The sequence below is a fragment of the Triticum dicoccoides genome, chromosome 7B, assembly GCF_002162155.2.
Source record: "Triticum dicoccoides isolate Atlit2015 ecotype Zavitan chromosome 7B, WEW_v2.0, whole genome shotgun sequence".
Classification (NCBI taxonomy): domain Eukaryota; kingdom Viridiplantae; phylum Streptophyta; class Magnoliopsida; order Poales; family Poaceae; genus Triticum; species Triticum dicoccoides.
The window spans coordinates 676,853,533-676,870,452 of NC_041393.1; positions in this window are offsets into that span (position 1 = coordinate 676,853,533).

A 16,920-nucleotide genomic window follows, 5' to 3' on the forward strand; every position below is an offset into this window, starting at 1 on the left:
TGTCGAACCCAACGAGGAGCAAAAGGAAATGATAAGCGATTTTCAGCAAGGTATTCTCTCCAAGTACTGAAATAAGTGGTAACAGATAGTTTTGTGATAAGATAAATTGTAACGAGCAACAAATAACAAAAGTAAATAAAGTGCAGCAAGGTGGCCCAATCCTTTTTGTAGGAAAGGACAAGCCTGGACAAACTCTTATAATAGGAAAAGTGCTCCCGAGGACACATGGGAATATCGTCAAGCTAGTTTTCATCACGCTCATATGATTCGCGTTCGGTACTTTGATAATTTGATATGTGGGTGGACCAGTGCTTGGGTACTGCCCTTACTTGGACAAGCATCCCACTTATGATTAACCTCTATTGCAAGCATCCGCAACTACAACAAAAGTATTAAGGTAAACCTAACCATAGCATGAAACATGTGGATCCAAATCAGCCCCTTACGAAGCAAGGCATAAACTAGGGTTTAAGCTTCTGTCACTCTAGAAACCCATCATCTACTTATTACTTCCCAATGCCTTCCTCTAGGCCCAAATAATGGTGAAGTGTTATGTAGTCGACGTTCACATAACACCACTAGAGGTTAGACAACATATATCTTATCAAAATATCGAACGAATACCAAATTCACATGACTACTAATAGCAAGACTTCTCCCTTGTCCTCAGGAACAAACGTAACTACTCACAAAGCATGTTCATGTTCATAATCAGAGGGGTAATGATGTGCATATAGGATCTGAACATATGATCTTCCACCAAATAAATCAACTAGCATCAACTACAAAGAGTAATCAACACTACTAGCACCAATCCCGGACTTGGAGACAAGAATTGGATACAAGAGATGAACTGGGGTTTGGAGATGAGATGGTGCTGGTGAAGATGTTGATGGAGATTGCCCTCTCCCGATGAGAGGAGCGTTGGTGATGACGATGGTGATGATTTCCCCCTCCCGGAGGGAAGTGTCCCTGGCAGAAAAGCTTCGCTAGAGCCCTAGATTGGTTCCGCCAAGGTTCCGCCTCGTGGCGGCGGAGTCTCGTCTCGAAAGGTTCTCTCTGATTTTTTTCTCATCGAAAGACTTCATATAGGAGAAGATGGGCGTCAGAGAGCCACCAGGGGGCCCACGAGGTAGGGGGGCGCGCCCGGGGGGGCACCCTCGTGAGCAGGGTGTGGGCCCCCTGGCCTTCATCTTTGGCGATGATTTTTATTTATTTATTCTAAGGTATTCCGTGGAGTTTCATGACTTTTGGAGTTGCGCAGAATAGTCCTTCAATATTTGCTCCTTTTCCAGCCCAGAATTCCAGCTGCCGGCATTCTCCCTCTTCATGTAAACCTTGTAAAATAAGAGAGAATAGCCATAAGTATTGTGACATAACATGAAATAACAGCCCATAATGCAATGAATATTGACATAAAAGCATGATGCAAAATGGACGTATCAACTCCCCCAAGCTTAGACCTCGCTTGTCCTCAAGCGAAAAGCCGATAACAATAAATATGTCCTCATGTTTAGAGGTAGAGGCGTCGATAAAAATAAAATACAGATATGAAGGCATCATGATTATTTCATAACAGCAACATAAATAGATTTTGTCATATGATTACTCATGTTCAAGTAATGACCTATTCACAAAGCCAAAGCATGAATCAGAAATATTATTGGGCACTAACAATTATAATCTCAGTCATTGAAGCAATTGCAATTTATCATAACATCGAAAAGAGTCTATGTCAGAGCTTAAAAGCAAGTCCACATACTCAACTATCATTTAATCCTTCATAATTGCTAGCACTCACGCGATACTTGTGGTTACGGAGTTTTAATCGGACACGGAGAAAGATAGGGGCTTATAGTTTTGCCCCACAACCTTTTACCTCAAGGGTAATGTCAACAATAACAATTCATGCTCCCTCACATCCAATTAGATATGTATATCATACTCTTTCCAACATACTGAGCTTGCCAAAGGAGAAAATGAAATAGGAATGGTGAGGATCACCATGACTCTTGTAAGGTAGAGGATAATAATAAAAGATAGGCCCTTCGCAGAGGGAAGCAGAGGTTGTCATGCGCGTTTAGGATTGATGCACAAAATCTTAATGCAAAAGAACGTCACTTTATATTGCCCCTTGTATGTGAACCTTTATTATGCAGTCCGTCGCTTTTATTGCGTCCACAACAAGTTCATACAAAGCTTATTTCTCTACATTAATAAGTCATGCATATTTAGAGAGCAATTTTTATTGCTTGTACCGATGACAACTTACTTGAAGGATCTTACTCAATCCATAGGTAGATATGGTGGACTCTCATGGCAAAACTGGTTTAAGGGTGTTTGGAAGCACAAGTAGTATTTCTACTTGGTGCTAAGAATTTGGCTAGCATGAGGGGGGAAAGGCAAGCTCAACACGGTAGAGGATCCATGACAACATACTTTATCTCGAATGTAAGAAAACATAACTCATTATGTTGTCTTCCTTGTCCAACCTCAACTCTTTAGAATGTCATATTTTAATGAGTGCTCCCAACCATAAAAGATGTCAATGATAATATATCTATATGTGAAACCTCTCTTTCCTTATTACTTTCTATTAATTGCAAAGATAACCAAAGCTATATTTGCCAACTCCCAACAACTTTAAATCATCATACTCTTTCTATGTGAAGTCACTACTTTCAATAAGATCAATATGAACTCTTGATTCTTTTTCTTCTACTTTCTCAAGATCATGGCAAAATACTTCAAGCCCTTGACTCAACACTAATCTTTATTATAAAGCTCACAGATTCGATTACAAAGAAAGATCATAAAGTAAAACTCAAAACTAGATCATGCCACGACTTTATTCTACTAAATCAAGATACTACTAATAGGATCGAACTAAGAAAAACTGTAAAGATAGGAGTTGTGATGGTGATACGATACCAGGGCACCTCCCCCAAGCTTGGCAGTTGCCAAAGGGAGTGCCCATACCCATGTGATTATTTCTCCTTCTTTGTTGTAGGTGTAATATTTTTGGCGATGATTCCCCTCAGAATACGGTTCTCCTCCTCGAGCTTATTGACTTGCTGCTTGAGGTCCATTATTTCCTTGCGAAGCTTTCCTGTAACGGCTAAAGCTCCTTGCACCCAAGGGTGTTGCATAGCTGCGGGAGAACAAGAGACACTCCTCCTCATATTTTCATAGGAAAGAAATTTAACATTGGAAGGGGTAACCGAGTTTGGAATAGTTGAGCTCTGTAGTTCCCCCACTGTAAATCCAGCTCGGAGGCGAGAGGTGACTTCTTGATCTTCCATGGCATCTACTCTCATCAGGTCAGCCTCCATATCTTCCTCCGTTGCTGGCCCAAAGTGGTCAGCATCGCTGTTTACCGTTGGTTTCGGTGCCAGGTTAGATACCCGGCTTTCTCCGACTGACTCTTGAGAAGACATCTTGCTTTAATCTGCAACAACAACAGCTCGAAACGAAAACAGAAGATATTTGCGTGATACGGTGGTCAAAACCTTCGAGAGTATATATAATGAATTTTTACTGACCAAAATACGTATTGTGCAAGGAAACGGAGTCCGGAGGGCACACGAGGTGCTCACGAGGTAGGGGGCGCGCCCAGGGGGTAGGGCGCGCCCTCCACCCCGTGGAGGCCTCGTGTCCTCCCCGGACTGCTACTTATTTTTCTATTTTTCTAAATATTCCAAAACGGAGAAATATTGCCTTAAAAATTGTTTTGGAGTCGGTTTACTTACTGTACCACATACCTATTCCTTTTCGGAGTCTGGAACATTCTGGAAAGTGTCCTTTATGTACTCCTCCGGGGTCACGGGTTCAATAATATTAGTTTCAACATTTATAGGATTACCTGAGATATAGTGTTTGATCCTTTGACCGTTTACCACCTTCGGATTTGTGCCTGCGAAGTTGTTGATTTTTATGGCACCGAAACGGTAGACCTCCTTGATAACGTAGGGACCTTCCCATTTAGAGAGAAGTTTTCCTGCAAAAAATCTTAAACGAGAGTTGTATAGCAATACATAATCACCTACATTAAACTCACGCTTTTGTATCCTTTTGTCATGCCATCTTTTAACTTTTTCTTTAAACATCTTGGCATTTTCATATGCTTGGGCTCTCCATTCATCAAGTGAGCTAATATCAAATAACCTCTTCTCACCGGCAAGTTTGAAATCATAGTTGAGCTCTTTAATAGCCCAATATGCCTTATGTTCTAGTTTGAGAGGTAAGTGACAAGCTTTTCCATAGACCATTTTGTACGGAGACATACCCATAGGATTTTTATATGCAGTTCTATAGGCCCATAATGCATCGTCAAGTTTCTTGGACCAATTCTTTCCAGACCTATTAACAGTCTTTTGTAAAATTAATTTGAGCTCCCTATTGCTCAATTCTACTTGACCACTAGACTGAGGATGATAAGGAGATGCAATCCTATGATTAACGTCGTATTTAGCAAGCATCTTACGGAAAGCACCATGAATAAAATGTGAACCACCATCAGTCATTAAGTATCTAGGGACTCCAAACCTCGGAAAAATAACTTCCTTAAGCATTTTAATAGAAGTGTTGTGATCAGCACTACTAGTTGGAATAGCTTCTACCCACTTAGTAACGTAATCAACAGCAACTAGAATATGAGTGTAACCATTAGAGGCAGAAAAAGGTCCCATATAATCAAAGCCCCAAACATCAAATGGCTCAATAACAAGTGAATAATTCATAGGCATTTCTTGACGTCTACTGATATTACCAATTCTTTGACATTCATCGCAAGACAAAACAAACTTACGGGCATCCTTGAAGAGAGTAGGCCAATAAAAACCAGATTGCAATACCTTATGTGCAGTTCTATCTCCAGTGTGATGTCCTCCATAAGCTTCAAAGTGACACTTGCGTAGGATCTGTTCCTGTTCATGCTCAGGTACACAACATCTAATAATACCATCTACTCCTTCTTTATAAAGATGTGGGTCATCCCAAAAGTAATGTCGCAAGTCATAGAAAAACCTTTTCTTTTGTTGGTATGTGAAGCTAGGCGGTATAAATTTAGCAACAATATAATTAGCATAATCAGCATACCATGGAGTGCTACGAGAGGTACTTATGACATTTAATTGCTCATCAGTAAAGCTATCATTAATAGGTAGTGGGTCATCAAGAACATTCTCTAGCCTAGACAAGTTATCTGCAACGGGGTTCTCAGCTCCCCTTCTATCAACAATATGCAAATCAAATTCTAAAAGCAGGAGAACCCATCTAATAAGTCTAGGTTTTGCATCCTTCTTTTCCATAATATAAGGTCTAAACTTATCACAAGCAAACACCACTGCTAAAAATTCCTTTTCTGTAGTAGCATAATTTCTTTGAGCACTATCTAGAGTCTTACTATCATAATGAATAACATTTAATTTCTTATCAACTCTCTGCCCTAGAACAGCACCTACAGCATAATCACTAGCATCACACATAATTTCAAAGGGTAAGTTCCAATCAGGTGGCTGAACAACAGGTGTAGAGACTAGTGCTTTCTTAAGTATTTCAAATGCTTCTACACAATCATCATCAAAGATAAACGGTACATCTTTTTGTAATAAATTAGTCAGAGGCCGAGAGATTTTTGAGAAGTCCTTAATGAACCTCCTATAAAATCCGGCGTGACCAAGGAAACTTCTTATACCTTTGATGTCCTTTGGACATGGCATCTTTTCAATAGCATCAACCTTGGCTTTATCAACTTCAATACCTCTTTCAGAAACTTTGTGCCCCAAGACAATACCTTCATTAACCATAAAGTGGCACTTCTCCCAATTCAAGACAAGATTAGTTTCTTCACATCTCTGCAAAACTCGATCAAGATTGTTTAAGCAATCATCAAAAGAGGAACCATAAACGGAGAAGTCATCCATGAAAACCTTATAAATCTTTTCGCAAAAGTCAGAGAATATAGCCATCATGCATCTTTGAAAGGTAGCAGGTGCATTACATAAACCAAAAGGCATACGTCTATAAGCGAAAGTACCAAAAGGGCATGTAAAAGTAGTCTTTGATTGATCTTTAGCTGACACAAGTATTTGAGAGAAACCAGAATAACCATCTAGAAAGCAATAATGTGTATGTTTGCATAGTCTTTCTAGCATTTGATCAATAAAAGGTAAGGGGTAATGATCTTTCTTAGTAGCCTTATTTAACTTACGTGAATCAATTACCATCCTATAACCTGTGATAATTCTTTGAGGGATCAATTCATTTTTATCATTAGGGACAACAGTAATACCTCCCTTCTTAGGGACACAATGGACATGACTTACCCACTGACTATCAGCAACGGGATAAATTATACCTGCCTCCAGAAGCTTGCGTATTTCTTTTCTTACCACTTCTTTCATTTTAGGATTCAAACGTCGTTGAGGATCACAAACTGGTTTGGCATTAGCTTCCAAATTTATTTTATGTTGACATAGAGTGGGACTAATGCCCTTAAGATCATCCAGAGTATATCCAATAGCGGCACGATGCTTCTTCAGAGTTTTCAATAATCTTTCTTCTTCATGCTCTGAAAGGTTTGCGCTAATAATAACAGGATATATTTTCTTTTCATCAAGATAAGCATATTTAAGATTATCCGGCAACGGTTTAAGCTCAAACACGGGATCACCCTTGGGTGGAGGGGGATCCCCTAGGATTTCAACAGGTAAATTGTGTTGCAGGATAGGTTCTTGTTTAAAGAATACTTCATCTATTTTCCTTCTTTCATTCATGAACATATCATTTTCATGGTCTAGCAAATAGTGTTCTAAAGGATCACTAGGAGGTACAGCAATAGAGGCAAGACCAATAATTTCATCCTTTCTAGGCAATTCTTCCTCACGATGTTGTTTACTAAATTTAGAGAAATTAAACTCATGAACCATATCATCCAAGCCAATAGTAACAACATTATTTTCGCAGTCTATCTTAGCATTGACAGTACTCAAGAAGGGTCTACCAAATATAATGGGACAAAAGCTATCTTGTGGGGAACCAAGAACAAGAAAATCAGCGGGATATTTGGTTTTCCCTCACAAGACTTCAGCATCTCTAACAATTCCCATTGGAGATATAGTATCTCTATTTGCAAGTTTAATTGTAACATGAATTTCTTCTAACTCAGTAGGTGCAATCTCATGCATAATTTCTTTGTATAAGTCAATGGGTATAACACTAGCACTAGCACCCATATCACATAAGCCATGATAACAATGATCTCCTATTTTAACAGAAATAACAGTCACGCCTACCACAGGTCTATGTTTATCTCTATCACAGGGTTTAGCAATTCTAGCAGTTTCACCAGTGAATTGAATAACATGCCCATCAATATTATCCGACAAGAGATCTTTAACAATAGCAATACTGGGTTCTACTTTGACTTGCTCAGGAGGTGTATAAGTCCTAATATTGCTTTTATGAACAACAGTTGAAGCTTTAGCATGATCCTTCATTCTAACAGGGAAAGGGGGTTTCTCAACATAAGAAGTAGGAACAATAGGATCATTGTAAGTGACAATCTTTTCTTCAACTTTAATAGGTGCAGCTACTTTACTTCTATGGGAGGATGATATTTAAACCACTTCTCCTTGGGGAGATCAACATAAGTAGCAAAAGATTCACAGAAAGAAGCTACTATCTCAGAGTCAAGTCCATATTTAGTGCTAAACTTACGAAAAACATCGGTATCCATAAAAGATTTAACACAATCAAACTTGGGTGTCATACCTGATTCCTTACCTCCGTCGAGGTCCCAATCTTCAGAGTTGCGTTTAATTCTATCCAATAGATTCCATCCAAATTCAATAGACTTCATCATAAAAGAGCCAGCACAAGAAGTATCGAGCATGGTGCGATTGTTATCAGAAAGCCGGGCATAGAAATTCTGGAGAATTGTCAATTTTGAGAGCTCATGATTGGGGCATGAATATAACATTGATTTAAGCCTCCTCCAAGCTTGAGCGATGCTTTCTCCTTCGCGAGGCCAAAAATTATATATATAATTGCGATCACGATGAACAAGATGCATAGGGTAATACTTTTGATGAAATTCCAATTTCACTCTTTTATAGTTCCATGATCTCGTATCATCACATAGCCTATACCATGTCAATGCGTCTCCCCCCAAAGATAAAGGGAAAGCCTTCTTCTTAACAACATCATCGGGTATACCTGCAAGCTTAAATAGTTCACAAATATCATCCACAAAGCATAGATGTTCGTCAGGATGCTTTGTTCCATCTCCTGCGAAAGTGTTAGCTAGCAGTTTTTCCATCGTACCCGAAGGAATCTGAAAAGCAGTTTCATCTTCAATAGATTCAGTAGGTTCAGTGGGTTGAGGAGCAACTCTTGGCTCAACCAGACGGGGTGAAGATACCCCGAACAAGCCCCTAAAACAATTACTTTCCATAGTAACAAGTGACAGAAAATTTCAGCACACAAAATAAATTTTTCCTCACCAAATTCCACCTACCAAAGGCGCTTCACTCCCCGGCAACGGCGGCAGAAAAGAGTCTTGATGACCCACAAGTATAAGGGATCTATCGTAGTCCTTTCAATATGTAAGAGTGTCGAACCCAATGAGGAGCAAAAGGAAATGATAAACGGTTTTCAGCAAGGTATTCTCTGCAAGTACTGAAATAAGTGGTAACAGATAGTTTTGTGATAAGATAAATTGTAACGAGCAACAAATAACAAAAGTAAATAAAGTGCAGCAAGGTGGCCCAATCCTTTTTGTAGCAAAGGACAAGCCTGGACAAACTCTTATAATAGGAAAAGTGCTCCCGAGGACACATGGGAATATCGTCAAGCTAGTTTTCATCACGCTCATATGATTCGCGTTCGGTACTTTGATAATTTGATATGTGGGTGGACCGGTGCTTGGGTACTGCCCTTACTTGGACAAGCATCCCACTTATGATTAACCTCTATTGCAAGCATCCGCAACTACAACAAAAGTATTAAGGTAAACCTAACCATAGCATGAAACATGTGGATCCAAATCAGCCCCTTACGAAGCAACGCATAAACTAGGGTTTAAGCTTCTGTCACTATAGCAACCCATCATCTACTTATTACTTCCCAATGCCTTCCTCTAGGCCCAAATAATGGTGAAGTGTTATGTAGTCGACATTCACATAACACCACTAGAGGTTAGACAACATACATCTTATCAAAATATCGAACAAATACCAAATTCACATGACTACTAATAGCAAGACTTCTCCCTTGTCCTCAGGAACAAACGTAACTACTCACAAAGCATATTCATGTTCATAATCAGAGGGGTAATGATGTGCATATAGGATCTGAACATATGATCTTCCACCAAATAAACCAACTAGCATCAACTACAAAGAGTAATCAACACTACTAGCAAACTACTAGCACCAATCCCGGACTTGGAGACAAGAATTGGATACAAGAGATGAACTAGGGTTTGGAGATGAGATGGTGCTAGTGAAGATGTTGATGGAGATTTCCCTCTCCCGATGAGAGGAGCGTTGGTGATGATGATGGTGATGATTTCCCCCTCCCGGAGGGAAGTGTCCCCGGCAGAAAAGCTCTGCCAGAGCCTTAGATTGGTTCCGCCTTGTGGCGGCGGAGTCTCGTCCCGAAAGGTTCTCTCTGATTTTTTTCTCATCGAAAGACTTCATATAGGAGAAGATGGGCGTCGGAGAGCCACCAGGGGGCCCACGAGGTAGGGGGGCGCGCTCAGGGGGGTGGGGCACCCTTGTGAGCAGGGTGTGGGACCCCTGGTGTTCATCTTTGGCAACGATTTTTCTTTATTTATTCTAAGGTATTCCGTGGAGTTTCAGGACTTTTGGAGTTGCGCAAAATAGTCCTTCAATATTTGCTCCTTTTCCAGCCCAGAATTCCAGCTGCCGGCATTCTCCCTCTTCATGTAAACCTTGTAAAATAAGAGAGAATAGCCATAAGTATTGTGACATAACATGAAATAGCAACCCATAATGCAATGAATATTGACATAAAAGCATGATGCAAAATGGACGCATCACCTTGCGGGAGAAAACCACAGACGCACGAAGGCGTAATCACTATGATGGAGGAGTATTACAAGCACGAGACAACATACCGTCTTTAGGTGCGACTACATGGGGTATATATGAGGGCAATACATGAGAGTCCTTGAAGGACAAGTAAATGAGTTGTACTCATATGCGTCGACGTCAACGCAAAGGCCCACACCGGTTGGACTACGTCTAGTCCAACATGGTATAATTTGGATCACAATTTAACAATCTCCACCTTGATCCAAATTCCCTCAAGTAGTCGAAGAAATTAAATAACTCCATCCAAATCAGTATAAACACCTCGTGTGTCAAAGTCCATCGGACTAGTGAGAAATACCAACTAAGCCTGAGTAAAGCTCAAACTTATTGGAAGGAACTAGCTTTGTCATCATGTCAGCAGGATTATCATGAGTACTTATCTTGCATACCTTCAAATTGCCTTCAGCAACAACATCTCGAATACAATGAAATCTGACATCAATGTGCTTTGTCCTCTCATGATACATTGGATTCTTTGTAAGATATATAGCACTTTGACTGTCACTAAATATGGTAGGGCAAGATGAATCTCCACAAAGCTCAGTGTACAAACCTCTCAACCAGATAGCTTCTTTGCATGCCTCAGAAATAGCCATATACTCGGCATCAGTAGTGGAACAAGCCACAATAGACTGTAAAGTTGCTCTCCAACTCACAACACAACCACCAATGGTGAAAACATAACCTATGAGTGATCTTCTCTTATCCAAATCACCAGCAAAATCAGAATCAACAAAACCAGCAAGTCCATCTCCAGTTTTCCCAAATTGTAGATAAGCATTAGAGGTACCTCGTAGGTATCTAAAAATCCATTGAACTGCTCTCCAATGCTCTTTTCCAGGATTAGCCATGTATCTACTGACAACACTCAATGCATATGATAAATCCGGACGAGAACAAACCATGGCATACATAAGTGAAACAACTGCACTTGAATAGGGAACTCTAGACATGTACTCAATATCTGCATCTGACTTAGGACATAAAGCTGATGATAATTTGAAGTGTGCAGCTAACGGAGTACTCACCGGCTTGGCATTATGCATATTAAACGACGAAGAACTCTATCAATATATGTAACATCCCAAAATTCTATATTTTGGAATGTTAAATTAAATAAATAAATAGGATTGTTTGTTTGATTGTTGTGTCATGGATTGTGTGAAATTATTTTATTTCTTTCACGAGATTTAAAACCTTTTGAGTTCTTGTTTAAAACTTTTTCTAATCATGTTATAAAAGTTGGGTAACATTTTGTCCAATAAAGAAAACTATGGTTGGGGAAGTTTATTCAAGAAATCAGAGGGCTTTAATTTCTGTTTGACTTTTTTTGAAATATTGGAAACCACAATCACATTTTTGGAGTGAGAATAAGAGGACTTTCTCAAATGTGGTGGATGAGTATTCCATTTGGAGTTCCATTTGAAATTGGATCTTATTCGGAGTTTTAATGCCATTTATATATTTCCAAATTATTAAAATAAATTAATGAGAGGAGATAATGTGACTTCTCCAAGACATATTCAGAAATATTTAGTAATTGACAATTAATAGTTTGTGAATTTTCAAAAACTCTAAATTGAATTTTGAGTAATTCAATTAAGTCTATAATGCATTAATAAGTTACACACAAATTAATTTTTACGAAATTATGAAACTATTTTTTCCTAGACTCTAAATAATAAATATGTAATTGTACACATTTTCGTTGGTTTCGTTAGTTAAAAGTTTTTCGTCACCTAATTATTAATTGACGAAATCCAATTCCAAGTCTTTTAGGGCTAAGCACATTCGGAGCACTGTGCACGCACATAACCCAGCAAGTACAGCATACACAACCAGCCAAGCCCATCTATGTTTTTTTTCTCTTTCATTTTTTCTCTTGGGCCTTGACTTCACTTAGGCCCATACGCGCAGGCTTCTTCTTCCTCCTCGTTCATGTTCACACAAACACGAATAGAGGCTACATCCATGGCGCCTCCACCTCTTCCTCCCCTTCTCTCCCTCCCCCAACCCACAAACGGTCGGAACCGGTTCCCCTCGTCTTCCTCGACCCCCTCCCCTTCTCAGTGCGCCTTAAAGGCGACCGTAGTGGCCATTAACGGACACCCAAAATGTCCCTGCATTTCATCTCCATCTGCTCGAATTCTGACCTCCCCCTCACCTATAAGTAGTGCCCATAGGTTCTCCTCACAGTCCTCACCCCCTCCCGAGAAAACCCCTCTCTTCCTCGTCCTTCTCTGAGATCAATTGCTCGTCAGAGTTCGACAACTCCGGCGGCCGCTCCACGCCGTCATGGGACGAGGCCGAGCCCGGGACATTTCCCAATGGACTTCCCTCGTCGACCTCTTCGCCGTCCTCATTCTACTTGACGTTGGGGGCCTTCTTCCTCAACTTCGGCGACCTTTTTCCCAACTCCGGCGACTAACTCCAGAGAGCACTACAAGGACGTTCTTTGTGGTCCAACCCTCATGGTACTGGTCAGACTGCTGAAGTTGCTGATACCGGAGATCAAGGTGAAGAAGAGAAGAACCGGAACATGGGGCATTAAGACTCGAGTTTTTGGACGTCAAGGAGACCCCAAGAAAGGAGACATCACATATGAGATGATAGCCCGCAACAAGGATATGGGCATCAACACTGGCATTCATGATGCAATTGCGCGCTTGTGCTATCGTCATCATAATGAGCTAAGCAAGAACAGTTTTGGGAAGCTTGGATGGTAGAAAGCTGGTGGAGCACATATCTTACTACGAAGGAGCAAAAGCTGAAGTTTTCACCTCTGGCGGTGTATAACCAAGACTTGGAGCATTACATCAAGAACCTCAAGATGGACCTTCTCGAAGTCTTCTTCGATAAGGAAGCATTGCATGAAGAACTCAAGGGCCAGAAGCTGGAAGTAACCAAGCATGCGGAGGAAGACCTTGAAGTTCGGAAACTTCGTTAGGAACTAGAGAACAGCAGGACCATAGCTCGTACCAAAGATGTTGAGATCCAGAAGCTCAAGAATCAACTCCAAGACATACTGGGATGCCACAGGAAACTCCGTCTCGATAGAGATTATCTGGTTGAAGAACTGGAGAATATCCAACACAAGCAGAAGAAGCCCCATGGAGACCAGAACCAAGATCTGGAGAAGTTAGTTTAGTAGTAGACCACCATGAGAAAATAAGTTTGAACGTTTATGATTTGAGTATCTAACCATACCAACTTATGTGGATGGCAGTACTATATTAATGTTTGATTGAGTGAATGTGTGAATCATGATTGACTTGTGCGATGTGTGTATCTCTCTATTCCTCCAACTCTATCTCATCTCAAAAACCTTGGACCCAATAGATGATGAATGAAGATGGACTCAAATTCTCGGGACCCAAGACTCAGTTGGAGACCGAGCAATGGATTCGTAACATGGAGAATCACATGAGGATCAACCTTGTTGAAAGAAAGGATGAAGTACCATACGCTCTTCAATACTTTGAAGGAAGTGCCGCAACATGGTGGAAAATGCATCAAGCCATACAAGGATGGAATGGAGCAAAGACTGGGAAGAATTCAAGACAACTCTGCTAAGGTCTCGTCTTACCCGAAAGCCTTACGATAGTAAGATGATTAAGAAACCTTGTGCATGTAAGATTTGCGGAGAAGTTGAACACACACATGAAGAACACAAGGACAGATGCCCACATTGTGAAGAAAATCACCCAGCCGAAGAATGCCCAACCTGGCAGGTTACATGTTTCTTATGTGAAGGAACGGATCACTACCCTAATCAGTGTCACATTTATCCCATGGTACAACAAACTACCCGGAAGTAGAAGGAAGGAATGAAGGAAGCCCTCCGAGAAGGTATAAAACAACCTGTGATGAAGGACGATGTTGAAGACCCTGATGGAGAAGGCCTAACCAGATTTTATTCCAAAGCCTACTATTCATGTGGAGAAAAAGGACATTTTCACAGTATTGCACCAAGGAAAGAAAAGAGAATCTAGGATACTTCCAAATAGAAGAAGTGGAATTTGATTCACATGAAATATAAGCCCTGATCGGTACGAAGAAGTCCCCAAAGAGGAAACAAATACCTCCCCAGAGTAACCTAATATCTGCAGAGAAGGACCTGAGTCATATCATATGTTTCAGGTGCAAGAACTCATGGCACTACTACCATGAATGTTCGGACAAGAAGCCAAGAACCCTAGGAGTCAAGAAAATCACAAGGAAGCCTCGAGACAAGTCGGAAGCCATTTGTTTTCGTTGTAAGGAAGTGGGACATTATGCTAGGGAATGTTCGGATCAAAAGAAAGCTAAAACTGAGTAGTCGAGATTATGATATCAGTAATAAGTAGTAGGAAGAAATTTTATTTTCATGAGTAGGTTGAGTTGACCTATGTAATGGAAGTCTTGGAGAATGTAATATTTCATGGATCAATAAAATTGAATCATCAGTGCCATGTTGAATTGTAAGAGTTGCCACTCTCTTAGACTTTAATCATTTTCGAGGATATGAGAAATATGGTCTATGGATGAATTACTACAATTCCTTTTAAGTGTGGTAGTATTTCGTAAAACCACAGGGTCAAAGGAGAAAGAAACATGTTGTTCATGTCGATCCGTAGAAAGGAGCTGGACAAAAATAAGTTGCAGTTTGATTTTGTTATGTTGGTTACCACAAGGAGATGAAGGAAATGAAGTAGTATGAGAATTACCGGAGAATATGAATCAGTTGTAACTCCAAGGATGAGTAAAAGCTCTACAAGTGTTGAAGTGGGCCATAACCCACAAGCCCAGGATTTACCGAGGAACAAGCACAATCTTGTTTTAGGAAGAATTATGAAGGATCCATGAAACATCTACCGATGAAGTTATAGCTATTCCATAGGAGGATACGTAAAACTAGAGGGTTTTGGTGAAACGATAGTTGTTTCTGTTTCGCTTCGAGAATCGATGGATTTATCCTAACCCAGTTCATGGACAAGAGAAATCTGCAATGCCTGTGAGGATGCCCGAGTGTTAGGATGCGAGATTCACTAAACCTTATATAGGGTAATGATTTGGGTGCGACATGGCTTGGCCACCATGACGACCTACTCTTATCATTTGCTCTTGTTATTTGGAATGGTAAATCTGAGTGACTTACCCACAGTAAAGTGTCGACGCCCGTTGAAGCCTTGCTTAAGCCATAGAATGGTATCATGAGGAACCCATGTACATGGCAGCTGCTACCAATCGTAGGTTACACGGTGAGAATGAAGCCAAGACCCATTTCTTGCAGGGAACCAGTAATGGCAGACCTCCATGAGATTTTTCGATAGTTGTTTAGCATTGACACTAAAACTGTCAGATGAGAAGATCCAGTCTCATAAGAATTTCATTTTGATGCAAAGACCCAGGATATTGAAGGAAATGTTATGCCTCTAACATGAGAGCATCAATGAAGGAGTTATTACAAGAAATTTGAGGAGAAATGTGTTGTCAACACTATAGAGGTGGTGCATGAGTTTATTTTAAGTGTGGTAGCGCCCGAGACCTTCATGATGATCAATGGAATTGCAAGGAGACCCCAACCCTAACCTCTTCTTTCTAGCCTTTCCGAATCTCGAGGACGAGATTCATTTTAAGTGTGGTAGGTTTGTAACATCCCAAAATTCTATATTTTGGAATGTTAAATTAAATAAATAAATAGGATTGTTTGTTTGATTGTTGTGTCATGGATTGTGTGAAATTATTTTATTTCTTTCACGGGAATTAAAACCTTTTGAGTTCTTGTTTAAAACTTTTTCTAATCATGTTATAAAAGTTGGGTAACATTTTGTCCAATAAAGAAAACTATGGCTGGGGAAGTTTATTCAAGAAATCAGAGGGCTTTAATTTCTGTTTGACTTTTTTTTGAAATATTGGAAACCACAATCACAATTTTGGAGTGAGAATAAGAGGACTTTCTCAAATGTGGTGGATGAGTATTCCATTTGGAGTTTCATTTGAAATTGGATCTTATTTGGAGTTTTAATGCCATTTATATATTTCCAAATTATTAAAATAAATTAATGAGAGGAGATAATGTGACTTCTCCAAGACATATTCAGAAATATTTAGTAATTGACAATTAATAGTTTGTGAATTTTCAAAAACTCTAAATTGAATTTTGAGTAATTCAATTAAGTCTATAATGCATTAATAAGTTACACACAAATTAATTTTTACGAAATTATGAAACTAAATCTTGCTGAAAAAAATTATGCCATAAGTTCCAACAGAAAGGTGATGTCCTAAGGTCGAACTTTCATATAATAAACATTCTTATATGATTTATAGATTAAAAGATATAGAAAAAATACTCAATTTAATATTTAAAACAGAACTAAACTTTAACTTGCCAAAAACTGAGATCTCTTATTTTTATAATAAACTAGATGTTCCAAGGAATCTGGGGATATAAAATTTATCGAATTTGGGCATACGGTTTAGGAGATATGATTTTCCGAAGTTTGAGTATTTTTCTGAAAAACAATTACGGGATTTACACAGTGCTCACCGGAGTTAGTCGCCGGAGTTGGGAAAAACGTCGCCGGAGTTGAGGAAGAAGGCCCCCAATGTCAAGTAGATTGAGGACGGCGAAGAGGTCGACGAGGGAAGTCTATTGGGAAATGTCCCGGGCTCGGCCTCGTCCCATGACGGCGTGGAGGGGCCGCCGGAGTTGTCGAACTCCGACGAGCAATTGCTCTCAGAGAAGGACGAGGAAGAGAGGGGTTTTCTCGGCAGGGGGTGAGGACTGTGAGGAGAACCTATGGGAACTACTTATAGG